We start from the raw sequence: 17001 nt of genomic DNA on the forward strand, positions 1-17001 counted from the left end.
TAATAATAGTAGTAGTAGTGGTAATAATAGAAAGTGGTAGTAGTGATAGTAGTAATAATAGTAGTAGTAGTGGTAATAATAATAGAAAGTGGTAGTAGTGATAGTAGTAATAATAGTAGTAGTAGTGGTAATAATAGAAGTGGTAGTAGTGATAGTAGTAATAATAGTAGTAGTAGTGGTAATAATAGAAGTGGTAGTAGTGATAGTAGTAATAATAGTAGTAGTAGTGGTAATAATAGAAGTGGTAGTAGTGATAGTAGTAATAATAGTAGTAGTAGTGGTAAAAGAAGTAGTAGCAGTAGTTATAGTAGTAGTAATAGTAGTAGTAGTGGTAATAATAGAAAGTGGTAGTAGTGATAGTAGTAATAATAGTAGTAGTAGTGGTAATAATAGAAAGTGGTAGTAGTGATAGTAGTAATAATAGTAGTAGTAGTGGTAATAATAGAAGTGGTAGTAGTGATAGTAGTAATAATAGTAGTAGTAGTGGTAAAAGAAGTAGTAGCAGTAGTTATAGTAGTAGTAATAATAGTAGTAGTAGTGGTAATAATAGAAAGTGGTAGTAGTGATAGTAGTAATAATAGTAGTAGTAGTGGTAATAATAGAAAGTGGTAGTAGTGATAGTAGTAATAATAGTAGTAGTAGTAGTAAAAGAAGTAGTAGCAGTAGTTATAGTAGTAGTAATAGTAGTAATAGTAAAAGAAGTAGTAGCAGTAGTTGTAGTAGTAGTAATAATAGTAGTAGTAGTGGTAATAATAGAAAGTGGTAGTAGTGATAGTAGTAATAATAGTAGTAGTAGTGGTAATAATAATAGAAAGTGGTAGTAGTGATAGTAGTAATAATAGTAGTAGTAGTGGTAATAATAGAAAGTGGTAGTAGTGATAGTAGTAATAATAGTAGTAGTAGTGGTAATAATAGAAAGTGGTAGTAGTGATAGTAGTAATAATAGTAGTAGTAGTAGTAAAAGAAGTAGTAGCAGTAGTTATAGTAGTAGTAATAGTAGTAATAGTAAAAGAAGTACTAGCAGTAGTTGTAGTAGTAGTAATAATAGTAGTAGTAGTGGTAATAATAGAAAGTGGTAGTAGTGATAGTAGTAATAATAGTAGTAGTAGTGGTAATAATAATAGAAAGTGGTAGTAGTGATAGTAGTAATAATAGTAGTAGTAGTGGTAATAATAGAAAGTGGTAGTAGTGATAGTAGTAATAATAGTAGTAGTAGTGGTAATAATAGAAAGTGGTAGTAGTGATAGTAGTAATAATAGTAGTAGTAGTAGTAAAAGAAGTAGTAGCAGTAGTTATAGTAGTAGTAATAGTAGTAATAGTAAAAGAAGTAATAGCAGTAGTTATAGTAATAGTAGTAATAGTAAAAGAAGTAGTAGCAGTAGTTATAGTAGTAGTAATAGTAAAAGAAGTAGTAGCAGTAGTTGTAGTAGTAGTAATAATAGTAGTAGTAGTGGTAATAATAATAGAAAGTGGTAGTAGTGATAGTAGTAATAATAGTAGTAGTAGTGGTAATAATAGAAAGTGGTAGTAGTGATAGTAGTAATAATAGTAGTAGTAGTGGTAATAATAGAAAGTGGTAGTAGTGATAGTAGTAATAATAGTAGTAGTAGTAGTAAAAGAAGTAGTAGCAGTAGTTATAGTAGTAGTAATAGTAGTAATAGTAAAAGAAGTAATAGCAGTAGTTATAGTAATAGTAGTAATAGTAAAAGAAGTAGTAGCAGTAGTTATAGTAGTAGTAATAGTAGTAATAGTAAAAGAAGTAGTAGCAGTAGTTGTAGTAGTAGTAATAATAGTAGTAGTAGTGGTAATAATAGAAAGTGGTAGTAGTGATAGTAGTAATAATAGTAGTAGTAGTGGTAATAATAATAGAAAGTGGTAGTAGTGATAGTAGTAATAATAGTAGTAGTAGTGGTAATAATAATAGAAAGTGGTAGTAGTGATAGTACTAATAATAGTAGTAGTAGTGGTAATAATAGAAAGTGGTAGTAGTGATAGTACTAATAATAGTAGTAGTAGTAGTAAAAGAAGTAGTAGCAGTAGTTATAGTAGTAGTAATAGTAGTAGTAGCAAAAGAAGTAGTAGCAGTAGTTATAATAGTAGTAATAGTAGTAGTAGCAAAAGAAGTAGTAGCAGTAGTTATAGTAGTAGTAATAGTAGTAATAGTAAAAGAAGTAGTAGCAGTAATTATAGTAGTAGTAATAGTAGTAATAGTAAAAGAAGTAGTAGCAGTAGTTATAGTAGTAGTAATAGTAAAAGAAGTAGTAGCAGTAGTTGTAGTAGTAGTAATAATAGTAGTAGTAGTGGTAATAATAGAAAGTGGTAGTAGTAAAAGAAGTAGCAGAAGTGATAATAGTAATAAAAGTAGTATAAAAGTAGTAATAGTAATAGTTGTAGTGGTAGCAGTGGTAGTAGTGGTAGTAGTAGTATAGTAATAGTAATAATAGTAGTAGTAGTGGTAATAATAGAAGTGGTAATAGTAGTACAAGTAGTAGCAGTAGTTGTAGTAATAGTGGTAATAGTAGTAGCAGCAGCAACAGCAGCAGTTGAACTCTCTAGAAGTGTGCAGGTGATTTTTTGTTGTTGTTGTTATTGTTGTTTTTGTTTTGTTTTTTAAGTGAATATTACGCCACATGAACTCCATTTTAAAATGCACTAAGCATAGGAAACAAGCAAGACAGACTGAAAGCCCTCATGACAGGAGGCAGATTTGACCTCACAGATACATTGAGACTTGGAGAGATGAGGTTCATGACTGGAATATGGTTTGGGATGGGTATAACTCATCCAAAATTAAACAAGATAAGAAACAGGGAAAAAGGAACATTGTATGTTAAAATGATATTGAAACAAGTGAAGAAATCCAGGAAACAGAAAGGCAAAGCATGGCAAAGAGCATTTGGTTAAAGATAATAAACAAGAATAAATAGAAGAATATTTATCATTAGGTCACCTAGAAGGAAAGGAGGAACAGAATAATTTGGGAGACAGATTCTAGAAACATGATTGGTAGTGATGGGAAGCTTCGTTATCTAAACATCTGTACTTGAATTCATTCTTTCTTTCTTTCTTCCTTTTATCAATAAATGTCCTATAATGGGCCAGAATTCTGGAGAAGTGAACTTGAAACAAGGATTCTTAAAAAAAGACGTTAACTCAGTGGAATTGATAAGACGTTGGTTATCTAGTTCAGCACTTGAGTTTTCTACTTCAGTACCCTACAGCAAGGTTGTGGAATTAAGATAATGATTCTCTAGTTTACATGTACTTAGTACATAGAATAGTTCTACAAGTTGAAAAGAAATGTACTTGAAATAAGGATTCTTACCCATTACATATATAAGATAAAAGTTGCCAGAGAAAGAGAGGAATTTATTGGAGGACCCGGTGCTCCAGACATGGTGTCAGGGGGGACTTTTGGAGTTTGGGTGCAAAGTCATTGTTCTGAGAAAGGACTGAAGCTTTTTTTGGCTTGGCTATGTGGAACCAAAAGTGATTTCCATAGAAAGAACAGTCATCCAGGAGTCCTGGGCCAAAGGGACAGATGTTGCCAAGTGAGTTCAGAAAAGAAATTGGTTTTCTGGGAAGTCAAGGTCATCCACAGAGCCAGTGCCTATAGAAATCCTTACAGGAGTAAAGAAATTAGCACCCACGTTGTCATCTCTCCATCCCCATCCTCAGGGATGTCATCATCTCCTCATCAGACGCCTCGTTGGGCAATGGAGATGACAGGGACAATGGTGGGGAGGACAGTCAAGTTGCCATAAAACTGGAAAGGCTTGAAGGGGAGCCCTGGGCATGGGTTACGGAGAGTGCAGCTGCCTTTTAGAGATTTTCAATGATGTCCCATAAGCCTCTCCAGCCCAGTTTGCCGAAATCTTCCCCCAAATGCACTTTTCCTCATTTCTCCAGATCTGGTAAAGTTGCCACCACTCTCAGTCTCTCTCAAGTTCATGATCTTGAAGTCATTCCCTTTTACCCCACATTTCTGAGTGTTGCTAAATTCTTTATCTTCCCAACATCTCTCACTTCGATCCCCTCCTCTTTCCTCATTCAGGCCCACCCAGCACTTATAATTGAACTATTGCCATAGCTTCCTAACTGAGCTCCTTACTTCACCTTCTCCCTGACCAAGTCCATCCTTCCTGAAAAGTGATTTTCCTAAAGCACAGACCTGTTTATGTTACTCCCCCCACTCAATAAATGATTCCCTGTTAGCTCCATGATTAAGTTCCAATGCCTCAGTTTCCCATTTAAAGTCCTTCATACCCTGAATCAAATCTACCTTTTCAATCTTATACCAGATGATTCCTGTTCATGGACTCCATTCAAGCCCATTGGCTTTGGGGTGTTCACACGTGGCTTCATTTCTCATCTCTGTAGATACACAGACTGACTCACATGCCTGGAGATCCCCTTCCCACCTCTGCCTCTGAGTCCCTATTTTCAGCTCACTACCTCCTATAGAAGAATGTACCTGAAGTCTTCAAGTATTCTTCCTTCCCTCCCTCCCACGTTTTTGGATAAATTCCACCCTTTCTCTTGGTCTGAGTTTCTTCTCCTGGAAAATGAGATTTGACTGGGCTCAGCTTTCCTTCAGCTTTAAAACTACCCTTCTCTGTAGTGGACTTCTGTGAAAAAGTTAGCTACACTTACTTAGGAACTAGTTTAATGGAAGTCAAATAAACCAAAAATCCATTATTTTGTCCACATGAAATTTCTTTAGGTCAGAGAGCATCCCTCAGCTATTATCATTCCACTCCTCTCCCCCCAAAATTATCTTTAATTCATTTGTTTACATGTCGTGTTGTGTGAATTAAAAGCTCCTTGGGGGAAGGGACTTTTTCTCTATTGCTTTTATATCTTTAGGACTTCACAGTGTCTGGAGCATATTAGATTCTTAGTAAATATTTATTAATTATTGTTTGAGAGACTTATCACCACGGAACTGGTTGCTCATTCTGATAAAAATCTTAACATATGATATAAATCTGAGTGATGATGTGAGAATACACATATGATATAATATAATACACATGTATTTATATATGCACATATATTATGTGTGTATATACATGTATATATACATATATACACATAGAAGATATATATTAGTGTGTGTGTGAATTGTCTTTAGTAATTCTTGAAACCATCCATTAAAAGCTGTATTCAGAATGGTTGGAGAGAACATTCATATGGATGAAAGAAATATATATTTAGAGCAGAAAGGAAGCTAAAGGGTCATCTCTTCTGACTCCATTTTACAGAGGAGGAAACTGAGGCCAAAAGAGGATAGAGTTCATTGAAGGATACCCAAGTAATAGAAAGATTTGCCTTCAACTTCTTGACTCCCAGCTCTGTCTATTACTCCATTATTTGAGTTAATTCAGTAACAATCCAAGAATACCATGTAATAGGTGCTGTGCCAGATGCTGGTGGCACAAAAATAACAAATGAAATAATTATTAAGAAGGTTGGGTCTGCAAAGAAATCTTAAGGGAAAGGGACCCACATGTGCAAAAACATTTGTAGCAGCCCTTTTTGTAGTGGCCAGAAACTGGAAATTGAGTGGATGCCCATCAATTGGAGAATGGCTGAATAAGTTGTGGTATATGAATATTATGGAATATTATTCTGTAAAAAATGACCAGCCGGATGAATACAGAGAGGCCTGGAGAGACTGACAGGAACTGATGCTGAGTGAAATGAGTAGGACCAGGAGATTGTTGTATACTTCAACAACAATACTATAGGATGATCAATTCTGATGGGCGTGGCTCTCTTCCACAATGAGATGATTGGTGCCAATTCCCATGATCTTGTGATGGAGAGAGCCATCTGCACCCAGAGAGAGACTGTAGGGACTCAGTGTAGATCACAACACAGCATTTTCACTCTTTTTGTTGTTGTTTGCTTGCTTGCATTTTATTTTCTTTCTCATTTTTCCTCAGTTTGATTTGGTTTTTCTTGTGCACCATGATAATAGTGGAAATATGTGTAGAAGAATCGAATGTGTTTAACACATATTGGACTACTTGCCATCTTGGGGAGAGGGTGGGGAAAGGGAGGGAATTGGAACACAGGGTTTTGCAAGGGTTAATGTCAAAGAGTTATCCATGCATATGTTTTGAAAAAGAAAAAAGCTTTATTTAAAAAAAAGAAGTTTGGGTATGACTAAGTCACGTTCCTGGTCAAGCATAGTCAATGGAACTGTCTTGCCTCTAGGATAAAATATAAATTCCTCCATGAGAAGTATTTAAAGCCCTTTACATCCAGGCTTCAATTTAACTATATTAATCCAGCTCATGTCCTCCATGTTTCTGGTCAAACTGGCCTCCTTACTACTCTTATATAGGACATTTTACCTCAGTATCTTACATGAATTGTTCTTCTTGACTAGGACACCTTTTCTTGTCATCTCCATCTGCTAGAATTCCCATCCCTTTCTCCGTGGAAATGCCAGATCCTCTCCAGGGTTGGAGGTTTTAACTGGGTTTTAACTCCATCAGGTACAACAAATGTCCCCTTCATGTTCAAAAATTGTATCAAATTGGATATTTGTAAAGCCCTGTTACAAAGGTTATTCCTTTATCTTCTCTTTTTACTTTTTACATATTTCACTGTGTATTTACTTTGTATATGCTTTCATTTACTTTTTTTGTGGACAGGGTATTTATCCCCAATGGAAAGTAAAATCCTAAAGGATGAAACAGTGAATGAATCTTTATTTCCTCCCAGAATGAGAGTTCGTTAAATGCACAATAAATGGATGCAGTCATTTCCATTGTCTGCACAATGCAGTGGGGAAATTTTCCAAGTACCAGAATAATTCACAAGGAAAATAGACCGTGCTTCAAAGGAATAGACTGAAATCCAAAAGGAAGCACAGGCAAAGCAGGATAACTTTGAAAATTACATGTTGAATTTGTTATAAACTTACTTGGAAAAATAAGCCGTGTACATCAAGATGATTTGTGGTTTTATGTGTTTTTTCCCCATATAGTTTTTATATTCTATTTAATATGTGGAAAAGCTTACTTTTTTTGGTAGTTATTAAATTCAGGATTTTTAAAAGGGGGGAGGGAACATCACCAGTGATTTATAGGTACAAAACACTGCCATCCCCTCCCTACTTCGCAGGGGGTTGTAAGCATCAAAGAAAATGTAGGTATTATTTCTACTTTAGTTTCTTGAGATAACACAGTTTTGCAAAAGAATTAGGATTTAAAACCACGCTCTCACACTGAATGTCCCATTAAACATGTACTTGCATGAACATATACACAATTGTTCCCCCCATTACTGGGCTCTTTCTTGGACAAGCATTTATTTTTGGCCCTCAGTTCATCATTTTATTTGGCCTCGGTTGGCTTGCTGAGTTTTATACACGTTTGTCTCCTACTGATTTTCCTCAAATTCCTGCTTGCAGAATTGGAAACAATTCATCTCCAGGCACCCAATGCTAGTGTTTCCCAATGGAAGAAAAAAGAAGATGGAAGTGATTGCGTTCTTCGAGTTTGGAACCAGAGGAGACCAAAGCTTCTGAAATCCTTGACATCATGTGAGCTGTAAAAGTCAGTTGTAAAAGAGAGAATGGTTCATTTTGCCTTTTACTGGCCCAATGGGCTTGAAGGACAGTGCTCCTCACCCTACTCTCCAACGGAGACTTGGGCTGCTTCCTGTGGTTTAGTCGTATATCAATTCCCAATATCCACATCATGGATGGGTCTTGAGGATCCAAAGTCTTTATGATGTCAAGATTGGAGATGTTTGTAGAACTCAGACCAAAGAAAACCTGCCCAATTAATTAAAGGTCCCTGTATTGGGATGATGTAATATTTCCTAACGAAGTCCCAAATTGTGGCTCAATTTTATCACCTCATGATAGAACCCAGCTGTTGATGGGAAAAAAAACAGGGCTGTTGGGGAAAAACAGCCTGGAAACAGCAGTGGGCATTTCTGGGTAGTCTTCATTTGCCAAACATACCTTTTAAAAATGTTTTACTAGATGAAAATTTGAAGTCTATAGAGACTAAGTCTTCTCGGCGAAGTGGAAAGAACATTGGATTTGGAGTCGGAGCATGTGGGTTTGAATTCAGACTTTGTTACTACATCACTCTCAGCCCAGAACTTGGCACAGTACCTGGCACATAATAGTGGCTTAATTAGTGCTTATTGACTGAATGGGCCTCAGTTTCCTTATCTGAAAAATGGTTCCTGTGCAAGATGCTATTTAAGATCTTTTCTAATTCAATATTTTAAATCTTTGGTCTAGTAGAATAATATACCTTTCATTTAACTTTTAAGAGTGGATTAAACCATTATCCACCACACAAATCCAGTGGATTTGTATGCATACAAGCATATCATGTGTGCCAAAATGTTTTTCATCGCTTAAGATGAGAAATAGAATAAGATCAAATATAGAGGCAGATGATCCTCCAGCACAGACTCCCTGATTGCCATTTCTCTTTTAACCCAGTACCTATTGATTTTGGTGGGTCAGCTGGTTCCAGACCTATTAACTTCTTGTTATTTAGCCCTCATTGCTCCATCACACCCATAAGACTTTGTTAAATGCATGATAAATCTTGCTTCACCTATGTGACCTTAGTCATTTCATCTCCCTGGGTCTCCTCCTCTTTAATATGACAGAGTTGGATTTGGTGACCTCTGAGGTCTGCCATAGATCTAAATCTCAGATTTTTGCACTTTACCAATCAAATGCTGATTTATGATCAATGAATAATAAAACCTTTGGGAGCCTTTATATCTTTTTTTTTTTTTTTCTTCTTTAAATTTATTTATTTATTTAATATTTTCCCGCAGTTACATTCAAAACAATTTTTTTTAACATTTGTTTTTAAGATTTTTGAGTTCTAGGTTCTCTGCCTTATGCCCACCTATAATTAAAAAACCACATGTGAAGGTATGCAAAACATTTCCATAAAAGTCAAGTTGTGAAAGAAAACATAGCTCTCCTACCCTAATGAAAATAAAAACCCTCATGAAAAATTAAGTTAAAAAGAAAGAGAGAGGGGGAAGGAGGGAGGGAGAGAGGGAGAGAGAGAATTCTTCAATCTGTATCCAGGCACAATCAGTTCCTTCTCTGGAAATGGATGGGATTTTTTTATCATAAATCCTTCAGAGTAATTGTGGATGATTGTACTACTGAGAGTAACAAAGTCACTTAAAGCTGGTCATCCCAGAACATGACTATTATTTTGTGTACAATATATTTCACTTTGCTTAAGTTCCTGGAAGACTTTGCAGATTTTTTCCCCCAGAGAGCATCCTGCTCATCAGTTCCCATAGAACAATAATATTCCAGTGCAAACACAGGTTATTGAGCCATTCCCCAATTGATGGACATCCCCTCAATTTCTATTTTTTTTTATCCTGAGAAGAGAGATGGTATGAATATATATTTTTTGTACATATAGGTCATTTTCCTTTTTTTTTTTTTTTTTTTTTTCTGTTTTGTTCCGAATCTCTTTTGGTATTCATTCCTAGTCATGGTGCTGTTAGGTCAAAGGATATTCACAAATTTGCAGCCCTTTGGGCACAAATCATATCTTTTGATCATTTATCAATTGGGGCTTGGCTCTTATGATCATATTTTCTATGTTTGAGAAATGAGGTCTTATCAGAGAAATTTTCATTTAATTTTTTTTCATAATTACTATTGCTAATTGAACTCCGCCCCCCATTTATTCTACCTCCTTTTACCCTGTCCCTCCTCAAAAGTGTTTTCCTGTAGAGCACTCCCTCTCCCAATATGCCTTCTCTTTTATCACCCTCCCTCTCTTATTTTCCTGCAGGAGAAAATAGATTTCTACCCTACCTTGAAAGATGATTATGTATGCTATTTCCTATTTGAGTCAATTCTGATGCGAGTAAGGTTCATTCATTCTCCTTCTTCTTCCCCTCTTCCCCTCCACTGTAAAAGCATTTTTTTTTTTGCCTCTTTTTTGGTATATAATTTACACCATTCTCCTTCTCCCTTTCCCTTTCTCCCAGTACATCCTTCTCTCATCCCTTAACTTCATTATTAAAAAAGATATTATTACTTCATATTCAACTCATACTCATGCCCTCTGTCTATTTATACTTCTTCTAACTAACATAATAATAAGAATAGAACATTCTTAGTCTCATCCTCCCATGTAGGAATATAACCAGATAAACCTTATGAAGTCTCTTATGAGATCACTTTCCTGATTAGCTCCTTATGCTTCTCCAGAGTCCTGTATCTGAAAATCAAATTTTCTATTCAGTTCTGGTCTTCACATCACAAATGCCTGAAAATCCTGTTTCTTCAATCACCACCTCTTCCTCTGAAGGATTATACACAGTTTAGCTGGGTAGGTGATTCTTGGTTGCAATCCTAACTCCATTGCTTTCTGGAATATCATATTCCAAGCCCTCTGGTCCTTTAATATAGAAGTTGCTAAATCTTGTGTTATCCTGACTGGCTCCACTATATGTGAATTGCTTCTTTCTGGATGATTCCAATATTTTCTCCTTGATCTGTGAGTTCTCAAATTTGACTATAATATTCCTGGGAGTTTTCATTTGGGGATCTCGTTTAGGAGGACATTGGTGGATTTTTTCAATTTCAATTTTACCCTCTGGTTTTAGAATATTAAGATAGTTTTCCTTGATAATTTCTTGAAAGATGATGTCCACACTTTTTGTATGATCATGACTTTTAGGTAGGCCAATAATTTTTAAATGATCTCCCCTGGATCGATTTTCCATGTCAGTTGTTTTTCCAATGACATATTTCACTTTTTTTTTCCAGTTTTTGTTTTGCTTGATTGTTTCTTGATTACTCATAAGTCATTAGCTTGCATTTGCTCAGTTCTGTTTTTTTAAGGTATTATTTTCCTTAGTGAGCTTTTATACTTCCTTTCCCAACTGGCCAATTTTGCTTTTGAAGGCATCCTTCTCCTCATCAGCTTTTTGTATTTCCTTTTGCACCTCTCTCAATTCTTTCCCTAATTTTTCCTCTCTTGACTTTCAAAATCTCTTTTGAACTCTTCCATTCTTATTTCTCTTGGAGGCTTTGGATGGAGGATATTTGACTTTATTATCATCTTCTGAGTCTGTGTTTTGTCTTCCTTGTTACCATATTAACTTTAAGTGGTCAGAATTTTATTTTCAGTTTCCTAACCTATTATTCTTTTAACTCTGTTAAAGTAGGGCTCCGTTTCCAGGGTGGAGGGAGCACTGTCCCAAGCTTCCAGGGTTTTGTGCAGGTGTTTTCAGAGACTCTTCGAGGAGTCTGACCACAAGCTCTCTTTTCTGTCTCGCCCCAAGGTAGCTGTAAAAGTCAGTGTGCTGGCTGTGGCTGGGACTGGGGGCTCCCGCTGAGCCGGACTGCTCTGGAACTGAACATGAGATAGCCGGCCCTTTGGAACAGGCCTTCTCCGCCGACCTTCTGAGTCCTCCCTGGAGTCTCTGGGCTGGGAAATCTGGACTGCCACTGACTCAGAGGTCGGGCTGGGCTGGGCTGTGCTGGCAGGGGCCTGCCCAGGGACCGCACCCCGGACTCCAACCTGGGACACAGTTGAGCTTTCAAGTTCGGCTGGAAAATGTTATTTCCACTGATACCTGTCTGAAAACTGTCAATTACACTAGGGCTACTAACAAATGGGAGAAGCTGATCCATCCACCTTTCTCCCACCCAACATCTAGAAGTAAACATTTTGGAGAACAGAACTACCCATTTTTTTTTTTTTTGTTTTGTTTTTTTCCCCCTATTTTTGTCTGCAACTTCTTTGAGAGAATTATGTCAGAGCTGGGAGGGAGCTTAGAACAGGGGGTGTTGGAGCTGGGAGGGGCCTTAGAACAGGGAGTGTCAGAGCTGGGAGGGAGCTTAGAACAGGGGATGTCAGAGCGGGAGGGAGCTTAGAACAGGGGGTGTCAGAGCTGGAGGGAGCTTAGAACAGGGGATGTCAGAGCTGGGAGGGAGCTTAGAACAGGGGATGTCAGAGCTGGGAGGGAGCTTAGAACAGGGGAGGTCAGAACTGGGAGGGGGCTTAGAACAGGGGAGGTCAGGGCTGGGAGGGAGCTTAGAACAGGGGAGGTCAGGGCTGGGAGGGAGCTTAGAACAGGGGAAGTCAGAGCTGGGAGGGGGCTTAGAACAGGGGAGGTCAGGGCTGGGAGGGAGCTTAGAACAGGGGAGGTCAGAGCTGGGAGGGGGCTTAGAACAGGGGATGTCAGAGATGGGAGGGAGCTTAGAACAGGGGATGTCAGAGATGGGAGGGAGCTTAGAACAGGGGATGTCAGGGCTGGGAGGGGGCTTAGAACAGGGAGTGTCAGAGCTGGGGAGGGAGCCTAGAACAGGGGGTGTCAGAGCTGGGGAGGGAGCCTAGAACAGGGGGTGTCAGAGCCGGGAGGGAGCTTAGAACTCAGACCATTGGATATGGATCGTGCCTTAGGACACAGGATGCGGAGTTACGAGGGACTTCTACTATGAGATGTGGGAACAAAAGGGGAGACTGAGCTCTGGAAGGGACTGGAGACATCACTTGACTGCTCCTTACTTTACAGATGAGGAAACAGGCTCAGAGCCGCTGTTCCATTGACCCCTCCCCCCCTTCCCCCCCCCCCCCCCAGCTGGCAAATGGGAAAGTGCAGATCGGAGTAAGGAGCCCAGGCCATGCGCATTCACCACGTGCCGGTATGTGCAGGCCCTGTGCTAAGCCCCGGATGTACTAAGAGACCAGAGACAGCCCCTCCCTCAGGGAGCTCACATCAGATAGGGAAGGCAATACACAGAGTTAGGAGCCCAAGCCGAGTGTGGGATGAAAAGGAGACAATTAGCAGCGGGAGGCCCTCGGACTGGGGGGGGGGGGGGGGGGGGGGGGGGAGGGGAGGGAGGGGGAGGAGAAGGCGGGGGTCGCGCAACGTTTCCTCGAAGGGAGCCGGGGAGGCTGTGGGAGGGCCGCGGGGGGAGGGGCGGCCAGAGGCCCTGCCCGGAACCAGAGTGGGCCGGTCCGGTTCAGGAGCAGCCGGGACGAAGCCGGCAAAGGGCGCGCGGGGCTCGGGTCGGAGGCCTCTGAGCGTCCCCCTGCTTTCCATCCAGCACCGAATCGGGCTCCATCAAATGGTTCTTTGAAAAAGGGAGGGGGGTAGCGAAAACGGCCCGGGACGCCGCCTCCTTTACACCGGCGTCCCCCGGAGCGCTCCTCCCGCCACCTCGCGAGCCCATCCTCAAAGAGGCCGGGGAGGATTCCGCGCCAAAAACAAGCTCCCCTCAGAAGGTGATTTTCTGCCTGAATGCCCACATTATGACCGGAGGCCACGTGGGGCCGGCCTCGGGGGGGTGGGGGGGCGCCCTTGCCGTCCCCTCCCGGCCCGCGCCGGCCTCCGTCCCTCGCGCCGGCCCGGTCCTCTCCGGGAGAAGCGGCGGGAGACTTGCTCCGGTTGCCGTGGCAACGCCTTCCCCTTCCTGGATGTCGCCCCGTCAGGGGCTCCCTCGGCGGCGCGAGGCCCCGGAGAGGCCCTGTTTCAACAGGAAAGAGCAGACAGCTTAATGGGCCGGCTCGGGTTTCTGCACAGTTTACGGTAGTTGCAGCAGTAAAGTCCGAAATGAAGCTTTCTTTATTTTACAACCAGCTTTTGTGTGAGCGCGTGCGCTGTCGGGTCAGGGAGCGGAAGATTACTCCGCCGGGGGAGGCGGAGGGAGATTTTCTTCAAAAATTAATCGTCTGTTGTTGGGCTCCCCAGGGGCAGCATCCCCCTCCCCCTCCGCCGTTTGATACCGAGGTGGTTTCCAATAATAAATAGATCCTGCCCTTTGAACTCCGGAGCAGCAGAGGGTTCATTAATAGGTAACTAACTGAGGAAATGAGCGCGTCTGAGAAGCTAATTCATCCTGTCTTCCCCCACCCCGGTTGGCTCCTAACTGCAGAGAGCCCCAGGACTGCCCCCAACTAAAGAACTTCAAGGATTTGTTGTTGTATGCAGCCAGAGGTCAGGATGGCCCTGTGCATCCAGAAGGCGCTTAATAAATGCTAGTTCATTCATTCATTCATTCAAGTCCTCCCCTGACTGATGCTGAAGCATCTTCAGGGCTCCCCCATTACTGGTAGGATAAACTGGAGTTCTGTCTGTTTTAATTAATTAATTAAATTAATTATTTTATTTATTATTTATTTTATCAATTTTATTGATTAATTATTTTAACTAATTAAATTAATTAATTAGAAAGGATCCGTTTCATCCCAACCACTAATTGTACAAAGGCGGAAACTGAGGGCCAGGATCAGGAAATTTGCCCCAGTCACTGGGGTGGGGGACTGAAATCCCAGGCTTAGGCTCATGATTTAAATCTGCAAAGGAACCGCAGGGCCACGGTCTCGTTTTTGAGACAAAAATAAATGGATCAAATCAAGGTTAAAAAGAAACCTTTCTTCAAAGGATATGAACAGACAATTTTCAGATGATGAAATTAAAACTATTTCCACTCACATGAAAGAGTGTTCCAAATCACTATTGATCAGAGAAATGCAAATTAAGACAACTCTGAGGTATCATTACACACCTGTCAGATTGGCTAAGATGACAGGAACAAATAACGATGAATGTTGGAGGGGCTGTGGGAAAACTGGGACACTGATGCATTGTTGGTGGAGTTGTGAAAGAATCCAACCATTCTGGAGAGCAATTTGGAACTATGCCCAAAAAGTTATCAAAATGTGCATACCCTTTGACCCAGCCATACTACTACTGGGCTTATACCCCAAGGAACTACTAGAGAAGGGAAAGGGTCCTGTATGTGCCAAAATGTTTGTGGCAGCCCTTTTCATAGTGGCTAGAAGCTGGAAAATGAATGGATATCCATCAATTGGAGAATGGTTGGGTAAACTATGGTATATGAAGGTTATGGAATATTATTGTTCTGTAAGAAATGACCAACAGGAGGAATACAGAGAAGCTTGGAGAGACTTACATCAACTGATGCTGAGTGAAACGAGCAGAACCAGAAGATCATTATACACTTCAACAATGATACTGTATGAGGATGTATGCTGATGGAAGTGGATTTCTTCAACATAGAGAAGAGCTAATCCAATTCCAATTGATTAATGATGGACAGAACCAACTACATCCAGAAAAGGAACACTGGGAAATGAATGTAAACTGTTATTTTTACCTTCTGAATCCAATTCTTCCTGTGCAACAAAAAATTCGGTTCTACACACATATATTGTATCTAGAATATACTGTAATATATTTAACATATATAAGACTGCTTGCCATCTGGGGGAGGGGGTTGGGGGAGGAAGGGAAAAAATCTGAATAGAAGTAAGTGCAAGGGATAATGTTGTAAAAAATTACCCATGCATATGTACTGTCAAAAAAATGTTATAATTATAAAATAAAATAAAAAATTAAAAAAAAAAAAAAAAAAAGAAACCTTTCTGATATTCTCTCCTTTATCAAACTGACCAGTCAGCGCAGACCCCAAGTCAGCCTTCACCCTCGCCCTTTGCGCCTTCTCTAGAATCTTCCCCTGGACTCCGGAAGCGCTTCTGCGGGCGGCTTTCCCAGAGCAGCTGAGGCCGTCCAGCAATGTCTCGTCAGGCTCTTCGCCTGTTTCGGCACGTGGGCAGTTTGGCAAAGCCCGGGGGCCGTTCTCCGATTCTCGCTTTTAAATAATTGAAGGAAATGCTAAGTTTTAGTTGGAGGCTAATAAAGATACAACTTTTTTCCTGTAGAAATTTATGGATCTCTTGAACTCTATTCACAGACCCTTTAAGGAAACCACAGAGTCCCGAATGGGACAAGAAGAAAGGACGCAGACAGGAGCCAATCCATGCCCCGTAATGGAGAGCGAGATCCCAGAGCTCCTCCTCCGCGTCATCCAACGCGTGTCAACGTCTCATCTGCTAGGACTCTCTCCAGCTCCAAACAAACATCTCTTCTTTTATCTTATTTTATTAAGCTGAATGCTTACATCATGTTGCCCTCCATCCCATCATATTGTCTTGTTTGTGATTCTATTTGGGGTTTGACATTTACTTTTTAGCCCATTTTCCAAATGAGGAAATTGAGGCAAGCAAGATTAAGTGACATCCCCGAGGTCACCCAACTGGTAAGGGTCTGGAGCTGGATTTGAACTCGGGACCATAATCTTCCTAACTCAGTGTTAACTGCTCCGTGCACTACGTTGCCCCCTAGCTGCCCAGAGCTCAGCTTAATGCCCCAGAGAAGTTTTTGGATTGACTGTTAAGTATCATCATACGATCCTTATCTTTAAAATGACAGATTTGAACCAGATGGTCCATTTGATCTCTTCCACCTCAAAAAATAATTGTTCTACAATACTACAGGATGATCAATTGCGATGGAGGAGGCTCTCTTCAACAAGGAGATGAACCAAATTCCATTTGTTCAATAATGAAGAGAACCAGCTACACCCAGAGAAAGAACTCTGGGAGATGAGCGTGAACCCCTACATAGAATTCCCAATCCCTCTAGTTTTGTCCGCCTGCATGTTGGATTTCCTTCTCAGGCTAATGGTACACTGTTTCAAAGTCCGATTCTTCTTGTGCAGCAAAACAACTGTATGGACACGTATACATATATTGTATTTAATTTATACTCTAACATTTAACATGTATTGGTCTACCTGCCACATGGGGGAAGAGGGGAAAAGTTGGAACAAAAGGTTTTACAAGGGTCAGTGCTGAAAAATTACCCATGCCTATATCTGGTAAATAAAAAGCTATAATAAAAAAAAATAATTGTTCTAGCATTCTTTGTTGGTCAGTTACTTCTGGCATTTAGCACAATCTAACACTTAGCACAGTCTGTGTTCCATGTTCCAACAATGTATTCTAAGGACCATTCTACCTCTAGGTCTTATGGATTGCCCTATTCTTGGTTCTATGATCCTTCTCAGCTCAGACATTTTATGTTCTACGTTCTAACACATTTTGCGTCTAAAGTTCCTTTAAGCTCTAACATTCTATGCTTTAAGGTTCCTTT

At 40.1% G+C, this 17001-nt stretch overlaps 1 long non-coding RNA gene across 2 annotated transcripts in view; it reads left to right on the forward strand.

The window, feature by feature from the left end:
• The window catches only part of LOC141541593 (uncharacterized), a 29331-nt gene extending 12577 nt beyond the window's left edge, over window positions 1–16754 (forward strand). The window contains exons 2-3 of one of the 2 annotated variants that reach the window (XR_012481852.1): window positions 7427–8080; window positions 15761–16017. This is a non-coding gene — a long non-coding RNA (uncharacterized LOC141541593). Of the gene's footprint in view, window positions 1–7426; window positions 8081–15760 lie in introns of both variants that reach the window. The other variant, XR_012481851.1, reaches the window with a different exon arrangement.
• The last annotated feature ends 247 nt before the right edge of the window (window positions 16755–17001 follow it).

The sequence above is a fragment of the Sminthopsis crassicaudata genome, chromosome 4 (genome assembly GCF_048593235.1).
Source record: "Sminthopsis crassicaudata isolate SCR6 chromosome 4, ASM4859323v1, whole genome shotgun sequence".
Lineage (NCBI taxonomy): Eukaryota > Metazoa > Chordata > Mammalia > Dasyuromorphia > Dasyuridae > Sminthopsis > Sminthopsis crassicaudata.